General features: G+C 37.7%; 1 protein-coding gene across 13 annotated transcripts in view; it reads left to right on the top strand.

Annotated features, from left to right (window-relative positions):
- AP3S1 (adaptor related protein complex 3 subunit sigma 1) overlaps positions 1-18,217 on the top strand; it is a 181,746-nt gene that overhangs the window by 134,194 nt on the left and 29,335 nt on the right. For 7 of the 13 annotated variants that reach the window (XM_060143424.1, XM_060143422.1, XM_060143430.1 and 4 more), the window contains one exon: positions 3,796-4,120. The exons of 1 other annotated variant lie outside the window; for it this stretch is intronic. The gene's annotated coding sequence lies outside the window, so the exon portion shown is untranslated. Of the gene's footprint in view, positions 1-3,308; positions 4,121-17,501; positions 17,687-18,217 lie in introns of those variants that run through there. 5 more of the 13 variants (XM_060143425.1, XM_060143434.1, XM_060143423.1 and 2 more) reach the window with 3 other exon arrangements.

Below are 18,217 nucleotides of genomic sequence, written 5' to 3' on the forward strand. Positions count from 1 at the left end.
CACCAGCAACACCCTTAGACCTGGGCAAGTAGAGCTCTCTCTCTGGCTTGTTCCTTAGCGGGTCCTGTGCTTTGGAAGACCTTTTTAGAAGTTTTCAAGTCCTGTCTGTCCCTGCTGCCTGAGACCAGCTGAGGCCACTAGCGCCATCCTGTGGGAGTGTCCCAAACCCAGACCAAGACCTTTGTGGGCTCTGGACCCTATTTCTCCCCTGCTGGATGCTCTCTAACCCTTACCTTGAGCATGGGCTTGACCGGAGCCCTGAGGAACTCCAATGCAGGCGTGTGGCTTGACTGGTGCATTGTTTCCTGTGCCTGATGTATTTCTTTTGCAAGATTACATGACATTGGGCTGGCAGAAAGTGCCGATATGCTGATTTTGGATGACTCTAACCCACATGAGGCACAGTATAAGTTCAGTTCTCTGGTCTACCACTGCCCCATCAATGACCCTTAGGCTTTATCCATGTATGTGGGCCCATGCATCAGTTCTCACATTTATATTCCAACTAGTCTACAGCACCAAAGCGGACAGCAGGGGAATAGCACATGTCCTTTATCCTTTGTGCCCGTGTTATGGGCACCCAGGGCAGTCCTCACCCCATCCCCAAGCTCTGTGCCATGTGCCAGGTAGTTTTCCATTGGTGGCTGCATCTATTTCCTCCAAGCACTTTTGAGACTGTTGTTCTGCAGTGCCAATGGGCACTTTTCTGGGTATGTTCAGGAGGTGGAAAAGTAAGTCATGCATAATAGATCCATTCCAATATTTCTATAAGCAGGAGCTTTTTGATTCCTTCCACTACAGCAGCAGTTCTCAACATTAAAATCACTTGGGAAATTTTAAAAAATACCAATGCTTTGGTCTGTCATACAGAGTGAAGTAAGTCAGAAAGAGAAAAACAAATACTGTATGCTAACGCATATATATGGAATCTAGAAAAATGGTACTGATGAACCTAGTGGCAGGGCAGGAATAAAGACACAGATGTAGAGAACGGACTTGAGGACACAGGGGAGAAAGGGGAGGCTGGGACGAAGTGAGAGAGTGGCATGGACATATATACACTACCAAACGTAAAATAGACAGCTAGTGGGAAGCAGCCACATAGCACAGGGAGATCAGCTTGGTGCTTTGTGACCACCTAGAGGGGTGGGATAGGGATTGTGGGAGGGAGGCTCAAGAGGAAGGGGATATGGGAATGTATGTATACATATAGCTGATTCACTTTGTTATACAGCAGAAACTAACACAACATTGTAAAGCAACTATACTCCAATAAAGATGTAAAAAAAAAAAACCAACGCTTTGGCCCCACCCCAGACTAATTACAGCAAAATTTCTGGGCATGGGGCTTCAGCATCTTTGTTTGGAAAACTAAGGTGATTCTAATGTACAGCCAGGGCTGAATCTGCTGCTCTCATTCTGGCATATCAGGCTCATTGACTCTAGGCTACTGCTGCGTTTAAGTTTCAATTAATTCTAATCCAGATCTTCAAGAAACATATTAAATATGAAGTTTTCGATGAGAGCATCAGTATCATTAAATTTAACCTGATTCAATCTTATGTTTGATCTAACACCCTTAAAATCCATTCCCATATATGCTCCCCAGACCTCGGCTGATACAAAATAGAAAGATCCTACATGTGTAAGCCTTCCTGGAGAAGACCTGGCATCTCTTTGTCTGGGCTATTTTAGGATCTCATTTTGAGCCTGGAGGCAATGAGAAGTGGATGGGTGAGGTCTGCAAATAAGTATCCCTTTTCAAGGCAAATGCTCCAGATGAGGCAGAAAGGTTTTTCTGAAGGAGAGATGGTTTCCTCAGAGTAGAGAGCTGCTTCTACTGGTAAAGGAGGTTCTGTGAGAACTGCTGATTTGAAGTTCTCAGCTTTGTCTCTCCAAATAGCCCCATCCTATCTCAGCATCTCACTCCTTTCCAGTGTCTTTACCTTAGCATTAGAGACCTGGTAGTGTTACATATTTAACTGGCATTGCAACTCTGGGCCTAATCCAATCTATGTTGGTCTTGCAGCTAGATGAGATAAGGGCCTTCTTTAAGATAACCATAAGATTTTCTGACTGTCCACTTATACTTTGAGATGGGAGTTTAGATCCTTAATCTTTTTTTTTGAGGCATGGGGAAGGAGCTCTCTTTAGGACAGTCAGAAGAAGCCATAGTAATCCACAATCCTCATAATCACCATTGTCACCATAATAGCTAACTCCTATAGCCACTCCATCTCCCAGTGCCTTGCTTCCTACCTGTAATTCATTCTATGCCACCTTCGATGAGAATTTGAGTAAGCATTGTCCCCACAAGGAGGATATTCATGTGCTCTTCAAATATGTGAGCTGCCCAATCCCATAGTCACATCTTGAGAATCTATTTCCTGGAACAATTCCTGACATAAGTATTGTATCAGGTCCCAAAACAAAATAGATCGCACAATCCATGGGTTTAACTGGCATTTAACAAAGGGGCTGTTTCTGGAGGTGTGGACAAGATTAAGGGAAGCAATAACGAATCATCACACATCCAAGAACTAGCAACCATGAGAAATCATTACCACACTTAGACCTGAAAGGACAAGAGGAAATGGTTTAGCCAGAGCCTAGGAAAGCTAGAGCTGTGGAAGAGAGCCACTCAACAGGAGTTGGGCTGTAGTGGAGCCCTTGCCAGACTCATAGTGCTAAAGTACAGAAGGAGGAAGAAGAAATACTTCAACTTCTCTCTCTTTTTGCCTTTTGATCTCCTGATGAAGCCTCCCATTGGTCAAACCCAATTGTACTCAAAGGTCAAGAGAGGCTGGCTGATGCTATTAGTAGAGATCAGCTCCCCAGGGCAAAGATTGGATTAGATGATGAGGAACTGAGAATAATTAGCCCAAGATACCAATCTCTTGCCAAAAATCTGCTACAGGAGCAGACCTTTATGAAATCTCTGTTGATCTTAGCCTTTGCTACTTACGAATTTATCTTTGGCTACTGAGGGGATGCTCCCAGGATATGGAGATTAAAAAAAAACAACAACATAGTGTTCCTGATCTTATTTTGATATTGTCAGTCCATGGGAAAGCTTCTCAGTGAGGTAGTAATAGAACCAGGAAGGGAAGTGAAAAGAAGACACTGGAAAATTGAAGATGCAATTGGCAGGTCTGAGATCCATTTTTTTTTAACATCTTTATTGGAGTATAATTGCTTTACAATGGTGTGTTAGTTTCTGCTTTATAACAAAGTGAATCAGCTATACGTATACATATATCCCCATATCTCTTCCCTCTTGTGTCTCCCTCCCTATCCCACCCCTCTAGGTGGTCACAAAGCACCAAGCTGACTGAGATCCATTTTTGGGTGAACTTCATTTCTTTCCTACGGCTCATAAACTGTGTGACAAATAATAACCACTCTGAGAGTGCTTTCTGTGCATCCTTAGATAAAAATACTGTTTGGCAATACGTAACATTTTCCCTGAGGTTTAGCTTTGTGATAGCTTCCTCCTTATAAGTATTTTATTTAAATCTTGAGGCAAGAATGACTATACTAAACTTTTTTTTTCAAGTATGGAAAAGACTGGTAATTGTCTTCCAATGTCCATTCTTTCTTTCTTCCTTTTAGTATTAGAAAGCATCCCATAGAATGTTAGAGACAAATCTAGTTTTCCTTAGAGCCAGATATGGCCATGTGATTTCCTTTTCATTGGAATATGGACAAAAAAGACATGTGCAACACATCTGCATAAACTTCCTAAATAAAAACACTTGCCCCTCCACTTTCTGCCTTTTCCCTAACTGGGGCCAGGGTGCAGTTGAAGTGCTGGTGAGGCAGTTTTGAACATGTGGACAAAGACCGCCTCCCTGGGGGATGGATGATGTCACAGAAGAGAACCACCTGCCTATCTTGGAACCTCCACTTACCACTGGGCTATCATGTGAAGAAATAAATTTCTGTTTTGCTGCAGCCACTGCTTTTTTGGATCCGTTTGTTATAGCAGCTTAGCCTAAACCTTAATTAATAATGCATCAAGGCTTATTTCAAAGTCATACATGACAATTGACTGTTTTGTGCAAATTTGTCTGAGAAGCTCTCCTGTAATCCCTAACTTCCCATCTAAATAAACAGGTGACCAAATAAAATATTTTATTGAAAATCAGATTTTGTATTAATTTTATGTGCTTAAATGGATACTGAAAAAAGAAATGAACATATATTTTAATATGTGTTTTTTTGGTATTATTTCTAGGATGATTTTCTCATTCATGTGTTTTGCTTCCTCTCCTTTTTTTAAATCACTATTTTCCATACTTACGGTTCCCACACTGGTTGCACACCAGATTGTGTGCAAGATACAACAGAGAAAACACTCATGACTTTATCCTCTTCTTCTTTACAGTTGTTCTCAATTATTCTATGTGAATTGTCAAAGTCAGGAAGTATATTTTCCAATTTAGGAAAGAGGGTTGGTTTATACACTGTTGATCTTCATTTTAAACACATTAACTTAGTGAATGTGGTTAAAATATAATATGCAATGTGACAGAGTAGGAGAAATAAAATTCTTGGGAACTAATAATTTGAACCCCATTACTCATTGTTCAAACACTTATTGAACATATAATGCTGTGAGGGTGTGGACTCAGTGTTTCATTAACACTCAAGCCATGATTTCTAGGGGAAATGCCTTTAATGAATTGAAGGGAGGAGAGTGATTTGCACATTTCTTGTATAAAATGATAAGTGATGGAGTAAAGGCTTCTGTAAAACAGCATCTCAGGAGAGCTCCTGATGCGTCCTCCCCCAGCCTGTCACTAAAATACCTAGTCGGCTTTGAAAAGGATTTTTAAAAACCACCAAAAATTAGGAGTAACAACTATTGATAGCATTGGAGGAGTTTCTAGTTACAACTAGTTCCATGCAGTCAGAAACAGGGCAAACCTGCCTGACTGGAAATACACAGGAAGCCCTCTGCCCTGCCCCTGCCTGAATATCCATGTGCAAAAAGAATGAAATTGGAATCTTACACCATAAAAAAAAAAGAACCCTCAAAATGAATCAAAGACCTAAACAGAAGAGCTAAAAACGTAAAACTCATTGAAGAAAACATTGGAGAAAGTCTTTATGACATTGGGTTTAACAGTGAGTTGAGGAAGGTATCCAGGGAATGACATGCTGCATCGGAGGTGGTATTATTGCCACAGATAAAGCATTTTAAGTGGGGATAGAGACATGAGACAGCAAAGCCCTTGGGCATTAGAGTTTCCTGAATCGATATTCAGTGTCAGAGAACTGGATCATGGGGCTGGTGGTAGTAGGGGCAGGGAGCGGAGACTTGACTTCAGCCAGGTGGTTCCCTGTATCAGACCCACTCTCACCATCTACGGGTGTATAGGACTCTCGATTTCACTCTCTATCTACTTGGACAAATTTCTTTCTCAGTACTAAGCCTGGATACTATCCTGGTCCAAGTCCCAAGACTGGATAGATTTTTCCTTTTGTGCAGCTATATTGTGGGGGGAAACACTTGATAAATTCTCCAAGAACTAAAGAGAAAAATGACTTAAGATAAAAATAAAGAGAAAGAGCACAATAGATAAAGAAGAAAAAATGACAGTGATTCAAGCTAAGAATTATGGATGCTTCTGATGAAGGGAAAAAAAACAATTGAAACAAAAGAAACAAGAATTGAAAACATAAGTCTATAAAACTTTCTTAAAGAGAAAAAACTGATTACAAATCTCAAAAGAATAACAATATTCTAAATTTAAAAAAAACCTGTGAAAGAGGTTTGCTCTTAAATATATCCTAGCAATAATTTTTGAATTATGAATATAAAGAAAAAAATCCTATATGTATCCTGACAGAAGCATAATAGAATTTCAAACAGGACATTTTCTATAGTGTGTTAGTTTGGGTCTTCCAAGAAGCAGACTCCAAGATGGAATTAGATATGGAAAGGATTTACTGGGGGAAATGACTGTAAAAAGAAAAGGGCAGGGAGCCAGAGGAGGTAGGGAGAGCCTTCAGACTGTGATGCTGGTCTGACCTCTTTGTAGGAGGGAGGGAAGAGAAGAGGGCTGGAGAAGAAGAGTCCCAGACTGCAGTGCCATGTTAAGAAAACGTCTGGCAGACCAATGAGAAGCCCTCCAGCCAAAATTGCCTATCAGCAGAGTCCTTCACAAGACTTTCATTAATGTCCCTGCCATGCTTGTCATTCATTGGCTGGGAACAGCCTACAGGGTGCATGGCCTCAGTGTTAACACTGTGGTAGACTCAGAGCAGCACCTGAGTCTGTCAGTCACTTGCACTCACTGAAGGGGGAGATGGGACTGATGTACATTTTCAGGGCCACCAAATGCAATCAGCCACAACCCTACACCTGAAGACCACAGATGATAAGTATCAACAATCTAAAAGTTTATTAGGCACATATAAGCAAGATTTAGTAAAGACAACAAAAGAAGTCTAGAGACTTCTACCCCCACCAGGCTCTATAAGAGAAGGGTACAATTTGAAATTGAAAGTTGAAATCATTTATTGATCCATGGGCTGCCTAATGGATGTTACATTAGCAGGCATGAAAACAACATGAATCGTATCATACACCTCCACCAAAGCTCTTGGTGTGACCAGGCTCATTGTCAATGAACAGTCATATTTTGAAAGGAAACTTTTTTTCTGAGAAGTAGGTCTTTATTTTAGTGGGCTTAAAAATTCAGTAAACCCTGGCTTCGTTGTTCCTGTGTTGCTGAGCACAAGCAGAGTAGACTTAGCATAATTCTTAAGGGCCCTAGGATTTTTGAAGTTGTTAATAAACATTAGCTTCAACTTCAAGTCACTAGCTGCAAGGGAGTCAGACTGTCCTTTGAAGCTTTGAAGTCAGGCATTGACTTCTCCTCTCTAGCTATGAAAGTCCTAGATGACAACTTCTTCCAACAGAAGGCTGTTTCATCTACATTGAAAATCTGTTGATAATGTGTAGCCACCTTCATTCATTATCTTATAGCTAGATCTCCTGGATAACTTGCTTCAGCTTCTACATCAGCACTTGCTGCTTCACCTTGCACTTTGATGTTATGGAGACAGCTTCTGTCCTTAAATCTCATGAAGCAAACTCTGCTAGCTTCAAATTTTTCTTCTGCAGCTGCCTCATCTCTGTCAGTTTTCGTAGAATTGAAGAGAGTTAGAACCTTGCCCTGGATTGGGCTTTGGCTTGAGGGAATGTTGTGATCTTCTTTCCAGACTCCTAAAACTTTCTCCATGTCAGCAATCAGGCTATTTCGCTTTCTAATCATTCATGTGTTCACTGGATTAGTACTTTTAATTTCCTTCAAGAACTTTTTCTTTGCATTCAGAACTGGCTGTTTGGTGCAAGAGGTCTGGCTTTTGGCCTATCTTGGCTTTCGACATGCTTTCTTCACTAGGCTTAATCATTTCTAGCTTTTGATTTAAAGTGAGAGATGTGTGATTCTTCCTTTCACTTGAACACTTAGAGGCCATTGTAGGGTTATTAATTGGCCTAATTTCAATATTGTTGTGTCTCAGGGAACAGGGAGGCCTGAGGGACGGGAGAGAGGGGAACGGCTAGTCAGTGGGGTGGTCAGAAGACACACAACATTTATTGGTTAAGTTCACCTTCTTATGTGTATATGGTTCTTGGTGCCCCCAAACAATTAACAACCGTAACATCAAAGACAACTGATCACAGTTCACCATAGCAAATATAATAATAATGAAAAAGTTTGAAATATTGAGAGAATTACCAAAATGTGACATAGAGACACAAAGTGAACAAATACTGTTGGGAAAATGGCACCAATAGATTTGCTTGATGCAAGGTTGCCACAAAAATTCAATCTGTAAAAAATACAGTATCTGTGAAGTGTAATAAAGCAAAGTGCAATAAAACAAGGTATGCTTGGGCTTCCCTGGTGGCACAGTGGTTGAGAGTCCACCTGCCGATGCAGGGGACACGGGTTCATGCCCCGGTCCGGGAAGATCCCACATGCTGTGGAGCAGCTAGGCCCGTGAGCCATGGCCACTGAGCCTGCGCGTCCGGAGCCTGTGCTCCGCAACGGGAGAGGCCACAACAGTGAGAGGCCTGCATACCGCAAAAAAACCCCAAACAAACAAAAAAACAAGGTATGCTTGTAGTCTTTTACTCCAGCATAATATTCATTTTTCAAAAGGATTCATATTTTTTCCCTAGCAGTTCATTTGTTAAATTTGCAAAGTAACAGGTATAATTACAAACACTCATGGACTAAAACACCCAGAGAGTGACAATAAATTTTAAGCTAATGTTGCCTGCATAGTCTTGGATTTTAATAAGTAATAGCTCTTGATCACTATCAATAATAAAATCTTACTATTACGCTTAGTTTTATAGTACTATGTGTTTTTATTGTGGTGAGATATACAAAATGTTATCTTTATCTTTTTAACTATTTGTAAGTGTATAATTCAGTGGCATTAAATATATTCACAGTGTTATGTAACCATAACCATTATCTACACTTAAAACTTTTCATCATCCCTAGCAAAAGCTTTGTACCCAGTAAACAATACCTCTTCTCCCCCTCACCCCAAACCCTGGTAACCTCTAATCTATTTTCTGTCTCTGTGTATTTGCCTCTTCCAGGTACCTCATATAACTTCATACCATCATACAATATTTATCCTTTTGTGTCTGACTTATTTCACTAAGCATGATGTTTTCCAAGTCCACTTATGTTGTAGCATACATCAAAATTTCAATCCTTTCTATGACAATAATATTCCATTGTATGTATATACAATGTTTTGTTTATATATTTATCTGTTGATGGACATTTGGGTTTTTTCCACCTTTTGGCTATTGTGAATAATGTTGCTACAAACATTGGTATATGAATGTCTTTTTGATTCCCTGTTTTCTATTTTTATGGATATATACCTAGGAGTGGAATTTACTTGGTCATATGGTAGTTCTATGTCTACTCTTTTGAGAAACCACCAAAATGTTTTCTACAGAGCATCATTTTACATTCCCTCCAGCAATGCATGAGGGTTCCAATTTCTCCACATCCTTGTCCACACTTTTTGTTTTTCATTTTTGTTTTTGATTTTTATTATAGTTATCCTCACAGATATGAAGTAGTGTCTTATTTTGGTTTTGATTTGCATTTCCCTAATGACTAATGATGTTAAGCATCTTTTTAAGCTTATTGGCCTTTGTCTATCTTCTTTGGAGAAATGTCTATTCATGTCATTTGACTATTTTTGAATTGGGTTGTTTGTTTCTTGTTGTTGAGTTCTTTATATATTCTGGATATTAATCCTTAATCAGATATATAATTTTCAAATATCCTCATTCTGCAGGGTTTTTTTACTATCTTGACAGTATCCTTTGATGTACAAAAGTACTTAGTTTGTTGAAGTTCAGTTTATTTTTCTTTTGTAGACTGTGCTTTTGTTGTCATATTCATAAAGTCATTGCCAAACCCAACATTATAACGACTTTCTCCAATGCTTTCTTCTATAAGTTTTATATTTTCAGCTCTTATGTTTATGTCTTTGATCCATTTTGAGTTTATTTTTGTATGTGGTGTAAGGTAAGGTTCCAATTTCATTCTTTTGCATGTGGGTATCCAGTTTTCCCAGCACCATTTGTTGAAAAGGCTGTTCTTTCCTATTGAATAGTCTTGGCACTCTTGTTAACGTGATGGTTCAACCATTATGATGGTTTATTTCTGGGATCTCTATTTTATTCTATTCTATTGGTATATATGTCTATCATTATGCCAGTACCACACTGTTCTAATCACTTTAGCTTTGTAGTAAGTTTCAAAAGTTAGAAGTGTGAATCCACTAGCTTTTTCTTTTTCAAGATTATTTTGGGTATTTGGGGCCATTTGCAATTTAATATAAATTTGAGGACTGGCTTTTCTGTTTCTGTGAAATAGGCTGTTGGAAGTTTAATAGGGATTGTGTTGTATGTATATCACTTTGGGTGACCTTGACATTTAAACAATTTTAAATCTTCCTATTCATGAACATGGAATGTCTTTCCATTTATGTAGGTCTTCTTTAATTTCTTTCATCAGTGTTTTGTAATTTTCAGCATACAAGTCTTTCACCTCCTTGGTTAGATTTATTCCTAAGTATTTAATTTTTTTAGGTGCTATTGTAAATAGAATTACTTTCCTAATTTCATTTTCTGATTATTCATTGCTAGTGTACAGAAACACAACTGATCTTTGTGAGTTGATCTTATATCCTGCAATTTTGCTAAATTTATTTATTTATTTTTTTAACTGTAATAACTTTCTTGTAAATTCTTTGGGATTTTCTATATGTAGGATTATGTCTTCTGCAAAAAGAGATAGTAGGTTTATCTCTTCCTTTCCGATTTGCATTTCTTTTCTTTCTTTTTCTTGTCTAATAGCTCTGACTAGGGTTTCCAGTATAATGTTGAAGAGCCGCAATGAAAGCAGGCATCCTTGTCTTGTTCCTGATCTCAGGGAGGAAAGCTTTCAGGTTTTCACCATTGAATATGATGTTAGCTGTGGGTTTTTCATAAATACTCTTTATCATGTTGAGGATTTTTCCCCTTTATTCCTAGTTTTCTGAGAGCTTTTATCAATTAAAGGGTATCGAATTCTATCAAATGACTTTTCTGCATCGTTTGAGATGATCGTGTAGTTTTTTTTCTTTGTTTTATTCATGTTCTATTCCTTTGTTCTATTACATCAATGGATTTTCTTATGTTGAACTAGCCCTGCATTCTTGGGATAAATACCACTTGGTCACGGTGAATAATCCTTTTAATACTCTGTTGGATTTTGTTTGCTAATATTTTGTTGGCTATTTTGCATCTATATTCATAAAGATAGTGGTCTGTCATTTTCTTTTCTTGTGATGTCTTTATCTGGCTTTGTTATCAAAATAATGTTTTTATAAAGTGTTTCCTCCTTTTCAATTTTTTGGAAGGGTTAAGAAGGATTGGTTTCAATTCCTCTTTAAATATTTGGTAGAATTCACTGGTGAAGCCATCTGGTTCAGCACTTTTGTTTGGGGGGAGGTTTTTGATTATTTATTCAATCTCTATTTTCTATTTCTTTTTGAGTCAGTTGAGGTAATTTGTGCGTTTTGAAGAATTTGTCATTTCTTTTGGGTTAACTACCTTTGTATTATTCTGTTATAATCCTTTTTACCTCTGTAAGATGGATAGTAATGTCCCCACTTTCGTTTCTGATTTTAGTTATTTGCATCTTCTCTTTTTTCCTTGTAATTCTAGCTAAAGGGTTGTAAATTTTGTCAATCTTTTCTAGGAACCAATTTTTGGTTCCATTGATTTTCTTTATTGTTTTCCTATTCTCTCTTTTATTTACCTCCACTCTGATCTTTATTATTTCCTATCTTCAGGTTTAGTTTGCTCTTATTTTTGTAATCCCTTAAGGTATAAAGTTAGGTTATGGATTTGAGATTTTTCTTCTTTTTAAATATAGACATTTGCAGCTATAAATTTCCCTCTGAGCATTGTCTAATTGGTTGCCATAAGTTTTGGTATGTTGTATTTCTGTTTTCACTTAACTCTAAATATTTTCTAATTTCCCTTTTGATTTATTTTTTGACTCATTAGTTGTTTGAGAGTGTGTTATTAATTTCCACATATTTGTGATTTTTTTAGTATTCCTTCTGTTATTGGCTTCTAACTTCACCCCACTGTGTTCAGAAAAGATGCATTGTATAATATCTCTCTTTTAAAGCAATTGAAACTGTTTTCTGGCCTAACATATGGTCTGTCCATGGAGCAGTCTCAGGTGTGCTTGAGACTGATGTTGTTTGGATGGAGTGTTGTGTATATGTCTGTTAAGCCTAGTTGGTTTATTGTGTTGTTCAAGTCCTCTGTTTCCTTACTTATCATCTGTCTGGTTGATCTATCCATTATTGAAAGTAGAGTACTGAAGTCTTCAACTATTATTGTAGAACTGTCTAGTTCTCCCTTCAGTTCTGTCAATTTTTGCTTTATGTATTTTGAGAATATGTTATAGATGTGTGAATGTTTATAATTATTGTATCTTCTTGCTGTAGAAAACCATTTATTAATATAAAATCCATTTTTGTCTCTTGTAAACTTTTGATTTAAAGTCTATTTGTCTGGTATTGGTATAGCTGCTTCAGCTCTCTTTTGGTTACTATTGGCATGGAATATCTTTTTTCCTCCTTTCATTTTCAACCTGTATCTCTAGATCTAAAGTGAGTCTCTTGTAGATAGCATATAGATAAATCATGTTTTAAAAAATCCATTCTGCTAATCTCTGTCTTTTGGTTGGAGAGTTTAATTCTTTTACATTTAAAGTAATTACTTATAAGAAGGGATTTTCTTTTGCCATTTTGCTATTTGTTTTCTATATGCCTTAATTTTTTTTCATTTCCCCCATTACTGCCTTCTTTTGTGTTTGAGTTTTTAAAATTAATTAATTAATTTATTTATTTTTGGCTGTGTTTGGTCTTCATTGCTACATGATGGCTTCCTCTAGTTGCAGTGAGTGGGGGCTACTCTTTGTTGAGGTAGGAGGGCTTCTCCTTCTGGTGGCTTCCCTTGTTATGGAGCACAGGCTCTAGGTGCACAGGCTTCATTAGTTGTGGCACACAGGCTCTAGAGCACAGGCTCAGTAGTTGTGGAGCATGGACTTAGTTGCTCTGTGGCATGTAGGATCTTTCTGGACCAGGGCTCAAACCCGTGTCCCCTGCATTGGCAGGCAGATTCTTAACCACTGTGTCACCAGGGAAACCCTTTTAATTGATTTTTGTATGAAACATTTTATTCCTTTCTCATGTATTTATGTATATGTTATAGATATTGTCTTTGTGGTTTCCACAGGGATTACACTTAACATTCGAAAGTTATAGCAATCCAATTTGAATTTATACCCACTTAACTTCAATAACATATGAAGACTCTGTTCATACACAGCTTGATTCTCCTCCCCCCGCATTTCTATTATTGATGCCATGTCTTTATACATTGTGTGTTCAATAATGTAAATTACGTTTTTTATGTATTTATTTTTTGAATCACATAGAAAATAAAAAGTGGAGTTACAAACCAAAATTACAATAATACCTGCTTTTGTAATTACCCACGTATCTAATTTTACCAGAGACCTTTATTTCTTCAAATAACCTTGAGTTACTGCCTAGTGTCCTTTCATCTTAACCTGGGCTCCTGTTAACATTTCTTACAGGGCAGATATAATGGTAACATACTCCTTCAGCTTTTGTTTATCTGGGAATGTCTTATTTCTTCCTCACTTTTGATGGACAATTTTGCTTGATATAGAATTATAGGCTATTGAATAGTATTATTCAATACTTTGAATATGTCAACCTACGGCTTTCTAGTCTCCAAGCTTTCTGATGAGAAATCAGCCGATAGTCCTATTGGAAATCTCTTGAATGTGACAAATCACTTCTTTCTTCTCTTGCAAGGTTCTCTCTTTGTCCTTGGCTGTTGTCAGTTTGATTATAATATGCCTTGGTGTGGATTTCTTTGAGTTTATATTGGAATCTGTTGAGCTTGTTAGATTTGTAGATTTATATCTTGCAAAAGACTGGGGGAGTTTTTGTACATTATTTCTTCAAATAATCTCTTTGCCCCTTTCCCTCTCTTCTCTTTTTGAGATTCAAACAATCTGTATGTTGGTCTTCTTTTTTTTTTAACATCTTTATTGGAGTATAATTGCTTTACAATGGCGTGTTAGTTTCTGCTTTATAACAAAGTGAATCAGCTATACATATACATATATCCCCAAATCTCTTCCCTCTTGCATCTCCCTCCCACCCTCCCTATCCCACCCCTCTAGGTGGTCACAAAGCACCGAGCTGATCTCCCTGTGCTATGCGGCTGCTTCCCACCAGCTATCGATTTCACATTTAGTAGTGTACACATGTCCATGTGACTCTCACTTCATCCCAGCTTACCCTTCCCCCTCACCATGTCCTCAAGTCCATTCTCTAGTAGGTCTGCATCTTTATTCCCATCCTGCCCCTAGTTTCTTCATAACCTTTTTTTTTTTAGATCCCATATATATAGAATCTAATCCCATTTATATATGGAATTCCATATATATGGAATAAAATACCATTAGCATACAGTATTTGTTTTTCTTTTTCTGACTTACTTTACTCTGTATGACAGACTCTAGGTCCACCCACGTCACTACAAATAACTCAATTTCGTTTCTTTTTATGGCTGAGTAATATTCCATTGTATATATGTGCCACATCTTCTTTATCCATTCATCTGTTGATGGACACTTAGGTTGCTTCCATGTCATGGCTATTGTAAATAGAGCTGCAGTGAACATTGTGGTACATGACTCATTTTGAATTATGGTTTTCTCAGGGTATATGCCCAGTAGTGGGATTGCTGGGTCATATGGTAGTTCTATTTTTAGTTTTTTAAGGAACCTCCATACTGTTCTCCATAGTGGCTGTATCAATTTACATTCCCATATGTTGGTCTTCTTGATGGTATCCCACAGGGCTCTTAGGCCCTGTTCATTTTTCTTCTTTTTTTTTGGTTATTCAGACTGGACAATCTCATTTGACCTATCTTCAATTTCATTGATTCTTTCTTCTTCTTGGTTAAAAACTGATCTTGAGCTCCTCCAGTGAAGTTTTTATTTTAGTTATTGTACTGTCAACTTCAAAATTTCTATTTGGTCCTTTTTTTAGAATTTCTATCTCTTTATTGATATTCTCTGTTTGATGAGATATCGTCCCCATACTTTCCTTTAGGTCTTCAGACATGCTTTCCTTTGGTTCTTTTAACATATTTAAAATAGCTAATTTTAAGTCTTTGTCTCATAAGGCCAAAGTTTAAAAGTTCTTAGGAACATTTTCTATTGACTGTTTTTTCTGCTGTGTATGGGCATACTTTCTTGTTTCTTTTCATTTCTCATAATTTTCTTTCATTGGAAACATTTTAAATAATGTGACAACTCTGAAAAAAAATATTTTCTTGCTTCTTCAGGGTTTGTTGTTGTTGTCATTTGTTAGCTTAAAGACTTTTCTAAACTAATTCAGTAAAGTCTGTATTCTTTGCTCTAGTAGCCACTGATGTCTATGTTCAGTTAGCTTATTGGTCAGCTAATGGTTAGACAGAGGTTTCCTTAAATACCTAGAATCAGTAAGTTTCCCAGTTTTTGCCAAGGGGTTCTCTGTGTGTGTTGAGGCACCCCTTCAACACATCCAGGCAGTTGACATTTCTGCCATAGTCTTCACATCTGCCTTGAGCAGTGCCTCAAGATTAGCTAGATGTGAGAGTTTAGGGCCTTCTCAGTTCTTTTCTGAGCATGTGTACAGCCTTAGTCATGTGCATAGCTGTATACATGCATGTGGCCTTCTAGATTTTTAGAATATGTTGGAGCTTTTCAAAGCCCCCTATAGATATCTAATTCCTGAAATTTTCCTTTTAAGCTTTCTGTTGAGCTTAGTGTTTGCCTCAATTATTTGCCCACTCCAGGCAGTTGCAATGTTAAACAATTGCCTATGATTGTTTTCAACCAGTACCCCTGGGGAAAGACTGTTTGCACTGCGTCAACTCTGAATCTGGTCAATAAAGACAGCCATGAGAGTAGCATCTTCCAGGGAATCACCAGATAGTTCAAATAATGACAGTTCTCTCAGAATGAGGCTTTAAAGGAATTTAACACTTTTATGCTTCATGAAGTGCCTGCCAGACTGCTGGTTTTCACAATACCAGGCCGTTGATTTTTAAGTCTACTGCAGAACTGAGGAGAGGAAAATGAGAATAAAGCAAGTTAAAATGCCATAAATCTCACTGATTTTTTACAGAGATTTGGCTATTTTTCTTGAACAAACACTCCATTAATTGCTGCAAGATTTTGGTTACTTTCTTGAGTTCTGAAATAGTTAATTCTGACAGTGTTTCCAGTGTTCACATTGGTTTCATGGAAGAGAAGATTTTCAGTGATCCTGGCTCTGCCTTCCTTCTGGATATATGGTTTTTGACTCTTGATCAATTTATGATGTGCTGATTAAGGTCTGGAATTTTCCCTGGAGACCCCTAGGGTTAGTTTCTTTAGTGATGGTTTACAACTGGATTTACCTGTCTGACTAACCTGGCTTGATTATTTAAAGAGCCTCCCTAAGAGTTTCTCCTTTGAGCTTTCTGTAAACAAGATTCCTTTCACAGAGCTTGGTGGTTCAAGCTGGTGACATAGCATGGCTCACTCATGCAAATAAGGGCCCTTGGGGAGCTTGCACTTGGGATGTCTCTCTGACTTCCAATGCTTGCCTGTATTCTCTTTGTCTTGCTGCACCATAATTTTCCTTTAAATAAAAGCTTAAATGAAAATACTCTGTGAAAGCTGGTGAATCCTTTCAAATAACCAAACTGGGGAAATCTTTGCAATGGTATGTACATAAACAATATAATAGCATGCAGCTGCAGAAAAGAATGTGAAAGATATCTGTGGACTGATATGGAAAGACATCCAGGATATATTGTTAAATGAAAGTGCAAGGTGCAGAATTGCATATTTAGTATACTATTTTTTTAAGTAGGAAAGAAGAGACACACAAAGGTATATAATTGTATTTGCTTGATTTGCATAAGGAAATACTGAAAGAATACAAAATAACTATGAAAATTATTAACTGTGGAAGTAGTGGAAGCAAGATATAAATTTTCATATTGTCTCAGTTTTTGAAACTTATGAATATGTTACCCATTCAAAAAAATTAAAATTTCGTGCTTCCCTGGTGGCGCAGTGGTTGAGAGTCGGCCTGTCGATGCAGGGACACGGGTTCGTGTCCCGGTCCGGGAAGATCCCTCATGCCGCAGAGCGGCTGGGCCCATGAGCCATGGCTGCTGAGCCTGCGGGTCTGGAGCCTGTGCTCCGCAACAGGAGAGGCCACAACAGTGACAGGCCCGCGTACTGCAAAAAAAAAAAAAAAAAAAAAAAAAAATTAAAATTAAAATTTCAAAGTAAATGAAGAAAAAAGGAAAATAAAAATTAGGTCACGTGGCCCAAGGGGGATAGTAAAGTGTTACAGAGGTTTATAATAAATACCAAGAAAAAAAAAGATGGAAAAATAATAGACATGCCAAAGAATAAGCATAAATAACAAAAGTAAATAGCAACACAAGATACCAAGGAGAAGTTTCCCTTGGGTAGCATATAAAAGGCTTGGATTATTGTTTAGCTTAGGATTTCTGAAGGGCAGCACTGATGATATTTTGGGTGGGGTACTTCTTTGTTGGAGGAGGCTGTCCTGTGCATTGTAGGACATCTAGCAATACCCTGGCCTCCACTCACTAGGTACCAGTAGCACCACTCCTGCAACATTGTGACAACAAAATATGTCTCTAAACATTGCCAAATATCCAGAGAAGGGGGCACCAAAAGTGATTCTCCCCAGTTGAGCATCACTGCCTTAGCTGATCTGAAGAGTGAGCAACTCATTAAAACTTTTTTTTCTTTTTAATTTTCTAGAGACGTTTTCCCGTCAACTGATCTGTGTCCCAGAACTACTCTTTCACTGAGATGTCAAATATTTCATATAAGAGTATTTTCTAGCTCTTAAAAAATTATTAACATAAGCATGACTCAACCAGTATGTTATTTTGCAACTTCTTTTGAGTGACATTAATGATTTATCAGAAATATTTTCCCTTTAATAAGATATTTAAATTTTTCAACCATTTAATGTGGTTTTATCACTTTGAAACTTTTTGTGTGGTAGCCAATCTCTATTTCTTTAATGATATTGGAGAAATGGAATTAAATAATCAGATCACGTATACACTTTTCAGTAGAGTTTTTAATTTAAAATTGAAGGGAGGGACACCTCTAGTAGTTTTGTTACTGAGTCCTTTTCTTTTCCTTCCTTTTCTTTCCTTTTCCTTTCTTCTCTTTCGTTTGTTTTTTAACCTTTCCTTGGAAGTCTGGAATACATCAAAATCCTTCAAGAAATTGTCCAGGGAGTGGTAAGGCCAATAATTAATTAGCTCCATATCTGTGGCAATCCCCATCTGGCAATGACCTACACCCAGAGGGCCCTGCTACCTCAGTAGCTCACAATTCTGACAGTCTGACTGGTGGTAGGTCCTGTAGAGGGAAACGAAAGGAGCTTCTCCTCCCTCAGCTCTACCCAGAATCTTCTGAGAGTGATGCATGTGGTCATAATTATTTTAAAATATGATTGTTCC

The sequence above is a fragment of the Lagenorhynchus albirostris genome, chromosome 3 (assembly GCF_949774975.1).
Source record: "Lagenorhynchus albirostris chromosome 3, mLagAlb1.1, whole genome shotgun sequence".
Classification (NCBI taxonomy): domain Eukaryota; kingdom Metazoa; phylum Chordata; class Mammalia; order Artiodactyla; family Delphinidae; genus Lagenorhynchus; species Lagenorhynchus albirostris.